Raw genomic sequence first — 5,000 nt, 5'->3', positions numbered from 1 at the left:
ACAGGTGGTGCAAGTGTAGTGTACCTGAGGGCAGGTGGTGCAAGTGTAGTGTACCTGAGGACAGGTGGTGCAAGTGTAGTGTACCTGAGGGCAGGTGGTGCAAGTGTAGTGTACCTGAGGACAGGTGGTGCAAGTGTAGTGTACCTGAGGACAGGTGGTGCAAGTGTAGTGTACCTGAGGACAGGTGGTGCAAGTGTAGTGTACCTGAGGACAGGTGGTGCAAGTGTAGTGTACCTGAGGGCAGGTGGTGCAAGTGTAGTGTACCTGAGAACAGGTGGTGCAAGTGTAGTGTACCTGAGGACAGGTGGTGCAAGTGTAGTGTACCTGAGGGCATGTGGTGCAAGTGTAGTGTACCTGAGGACAGGTGGTGCAAGTGTAGTGTACCTGAAGGCAGGTGGTGCAAGTGTAGTGTACCTGAGGACAGGTGGTGCAAGTGTAGTGTACCTGAGGGCAGGTGGTGCAAGTGTAGTGTACCTGAGGACAGTTGGTGCAAGTGTAGTGTACCTGAGGGCAGGTGGTGCAAGTGTAGTGTACCTGAGAACAGGTGGTGCAAGTGTAGTGTACCTGAGGACAGGTGGTGCAAGTGTAGTGTACCTGAGGGCAGGTGGTGCAAGTGTAGTGTACCTGAGGACAGGTGGTGCAAGTGTAGTGTACCTGAGGGCAGGTGGTGCAAGTGTAGTGTACCTGAGGACAGGTGGTGTAAGTGTAGTGTACCTGAGGGCAGGTGGTGCAAGTGTAGTGTACCTGAGGACAGGTGGTGCAGGTGCAGTGTACCTGAGGACAGGTGGTGTAAGTGTAGTGTACCTGAGGACAGTTGGTGCAGGTGTAGTGCACCTGAGGACAGGTGGTGCAGGTGCAGTGTACCTGAGGACAGGTGGTGCAAGTGTAGTGTACCTGAGGGCAGGTGGTGCAGGTGTAGTGTACCTGAGGACAGGTGGTGCAGGTGCAGTGTACCTGAGGACAGGTGGTGCAGGTGCAGTGTACCTGAGGACAGGTGGTGCAAGTGTAGTGTACCTGAGGACAGGTGGTACAGGTGCAGTGTACCTGAGGACAGGTGGTGCAGGTGCAGTGTACCTGAGGACAGGTGGTGCAAGTGTAGTGTACCTGAGGACAGGTGGTACAGGTGCAGTGTACCTGAGGACAGGTGGTGCAGGTGCAGTGTATCTGAAGACAGGTGGTGCAGGTGCAGTGTACCTGAGGACAGGTGGTGCAGGTGCAGTGTACCTGAGGACAGGTGGTGCAGGTGCAGTGTACCTGAGGACAGGTGGCGCAGGTGCAGTGTACCTGAGGACAGGTGGTGCAGGTGCAGTGTACCTGAGGGCAGGTGGTGCAGGTGTAGTGTACCTGAGGACAGGTGGTGCAGGTGCAGTGTACCTGAGGACAGGTGGTGCAGGTGCAGTGTACCTGAGGACAGGTGGTGCAGGTGCAGTGTACCTGAGGACAGGTGGTGCAGGTGCAGTGTACCTGAGGGCAGGTGGTGCAGGTGTAGTGTACCTGAGGACAGGTGGTGCAGGTGCAGTGTACCTGAGGACAGGTGGTGCAGGTGCAGTGTACCTGAGGACAGGTGGTGCAGGTGCAGTGTACCTGAGGACAGGTGGTGCAGGTGCAGTGTACCTGAGGACAGGTGGTGCAGGTCCAGTGTACCTGAGGGCAGGTGGTACAGGTGTAGTGTACCTGAGGACAGGTGGTGCAGGTGCAGTGTACCTGAGGACAGGTGGTGCAGGTGCAGTGTACCTGAGGACAGGTGGTGCAGGTGCAGTATACCTGAGGACAGGTGGTGCAGGTGCAGTGTACCTGAGGACAGGTGGTGCAGGTGCAGTGTACCTGAGGACAGGTGGTGCAGGTGTAGTGTACCTGAGGACAGGTGGTGCAGGTGCAGTGTACCTGAGGACAGGTGATGCAGGTGCAGTGTACCTGAGGACAGGTGGTGGAGGTCGTGCCCAAGGGTTAGGCAAGCGAAGAATTCCCAAGTATTAAGATCCCAAGAAGTTGCAGTGTCTGACAGGATTGTAGATCAATGGTTCAGAGAACCGACATGTTGATAAATTAGACACATGTGCAACTCAAGGTTTGAGGGACTGATTACCTCATTCTCCTCCTGTTCTTGAAGATTTTCCTTTGTATGGACTGATGAAGCCTCTGTGTGGCGAAACGTTTCCTCAATAAAGATACCCAAGAGTTGCACATGTGTCTAATTTATCAACAGAACACTGATCAACATTCGTGGTCCCAGATTATTCAACATCTTACTAGAGGATACCAGAAACACTGCTGGGACAAGTGTAGAAGTCTTTAAGAGGAAATTGGATAATTATCTTCAGGTGTCAGATCAACTAGGCTGTGATGGATATGTGAGTCAGACGGCCACTAGCAGCAACAATCTGGTTGGCTAGGTCTGTCCCAAGGCCGGGCTCTGGGAGTAGAAAAACTCTAGGAACTCATCCAAGGTATATCAAAGGTTATGATAATGACATTAATATGATGCTTGAAAGTAAGATCTTCTGGCACTAAGTCCTTCACGTTAGTTTCTCGTTCTCTATGTGTGGTTAGAATTAATTTTATACTTTCTTCTAGCTTTTATTTCCCCAAAATTTCCTTTGTGGGGTAAATGAAATATCTTCTCGCTAACATACTATTGTTGTGTTCGGCACACTGGAACACTTGGTTTATATCAGCTGGGAGATTTACAGTGTTCTCAATGGGTGATATTATTATGCAAACTTTAGTATCGTCTCCAAAGTATGATATAGTGCTATGATTTAGATCGGATATAAGGACGAGGAAAAAGATGGAAGCGAGTACTGTAACCTGTGGAACAGAGCTTTTCACCGTGACAAAATGTGACTTAACTTTGCTTACTACTGCTCTGTGTTCTATTTATCAGAAATTTGAAAACCAGTCTACCTTATTTTGCAGTTATAAGTTCTTGCACGCAGTTTTTGCGCTTTAAAACAAATGTGCAACACTTGGGTATCTTTGTTAACGAAATGTTTCGCCTGCACAGCAGGCTTCTTCAGTCGAATGTAACACTGAAGACTAGTAATTCTGAGGTGATCGGTCCGTCAGTCTTGATAGGTGGTCGGTCAATGAGCCTCAAGAAGAGGTGTGGCCGCATACCTCAGCTGGTGCTGCTCTACAGCACATCTAGAGCACACACTGTGACCTAGATGACTGAGAGCTAAGGCTCAGACTGCTAACTAGTTCAGTAAAACACTTCAGGAGGCACCACAAGTGTCAAGGTCAACAGTGCACGACATTACTGCAGGAGAAATGGGAGGGCAGGAGTGCTAGTGGTCAGTCGTCACGAGAGGTCACAGGTTGAACATTAAAATGGTATAAAATACCGACAGATTGTTAGGTAAGACACATGTGCAACAGTTGGGTGTCTTTGTTTCGAAACGTTTCGCCTACACAGTAGGCTTCTTCAGGCTTCTTCAAGTATCTTCTGCTTCTATCAACCTTTCTGTACTCGACTGAAGAAGCCTACTGTGTAGGCGAAACGTTTCGAAATAAAGATACCTAACTGTTGCATATGTGTCTTACCTAACAACAGAGGTCACAGGTCCTGAGCTGCTTTGGGGATTAGTGTGGAGGGTTACAAAGCCATGACTTGCTGCACTGCTTTAAAATCTAAGGTTGGAGTGTTGAAGGAGGAGGTCCTGCTTCTCCAGGAGGAAATTAGGAAGCTGAAGGTTCACCTCGATGGGTTTGGGAGCGTGAGGTGGCTGGAGTGGTTGAGGGGAATGAGGCTACCAGCAGTGAGGTGCAGTCCAGCACCTGCTACAAGTTGACAAATTAGACACATGTGCAACTCTTGGGTATCTTTATTGAGGAAACGTTTCGCCACACAGTGGCTTCATCAGTCCATACGTAGGAGAAACTTGATGAAGCCACTGTGTGGCGAAACGTTTCCTCAATAAAGATACCCAAGAGTTGCACATGTGTCTAATTTATCAACATGTCGGTTCTCTGAACCATTCATCTACAAACCTGCTACAAGTGGCGAGTGGTTCCTAGTAAGGGGAGGAGCATCAACATAAGGAAAGTTAAGAGAGAAATTTGAAAGTAGGAAATCGCTTCTCTGTTCTTCAGGATGAGTGTACTTCAGTGGCCAGTGAAGGTGAAAATAAATGGTATAAAATACCGACACACTGGAAACATAAACACATATGCAGTTTAATGTGATCCTTTATTGACAACGTTTTCGCCCACACAGTGGGCTTTTTCAAGTAACACACAGATCTACCTGGGGTGGAAAGTACGGGAGTATTTATAGTCAGGTTCAGAATGTTGAGGTCAGGTGGAGAATGCTGCATCTGATGATCTACCGGGTGGGGTTATAGAGTCTTGGGTAGCTTGGCAGGGGTATTGGACAAGTTGTGAGTAGACCTTCTGCAGTGTTCTATGTTCTTATGTGGGATAGCGATGAAGAAGTTTCTTGGCAAGTGGTTCAGCTATGTTATAGAAGCCATTGTTCTGGTTATTCTGCCTTACGAATTTATTAACTTTTTTTCACTAAGGTATTTGAGGAGGTAGATCATGGTAATGAATATGATATTGTGTATATGGACTTCAGTAAGGCTTTCGATAGAGTTCCACACCACAGACTATTGAGGAAAATTAAGGCACACAATGATAGCGTGCTAAAAATATCTAGCCTAGACAGGACTCGCAACAATGGCTTTAAGTTGGAAAAATTCAGATTCAGGAAGGATATGGGAAAGTACTGATTTGGTAATAGAGTTGTGGATGAGCGGAACAAACTACGAGTACAGTTGTAGAGGCTAAAACGTTGTTGAGTTTTAAAGACAGGTTAGATAAATGCATGAGTGGGTGAGGGTGGGTGTGAGTTGGACCTGGCTAGTTTGTGCTACTAGGTCAGATGCCGTGTTCCTTCCTTAAGTGAATGTGATCTGACCTGTTGAACATTAAAATGGTATAAAATACCGACCTGACTAGTTTGGGGCATTGGCTTAAGCCGGTAGGAGACCTAGACCTGC

This window comes from Cherax quadricarinatus, chromosome 15 (assembly GCF_038502225.1).
Source record: "Cherax quadricarinatus isolate ZL_2023a chromosome 15, ASM3850222v1, whole genome shotgun sequence".
NCBI classification, from domain to species: Eukaryota; Metazoa; Arthropoda; class Malacostraca; order Decapoda; family Parastacidae; genus Cherax; species Cherax quadricarinatus.
Note: the sequence above shows the minus strand (reverse complement) of the source record.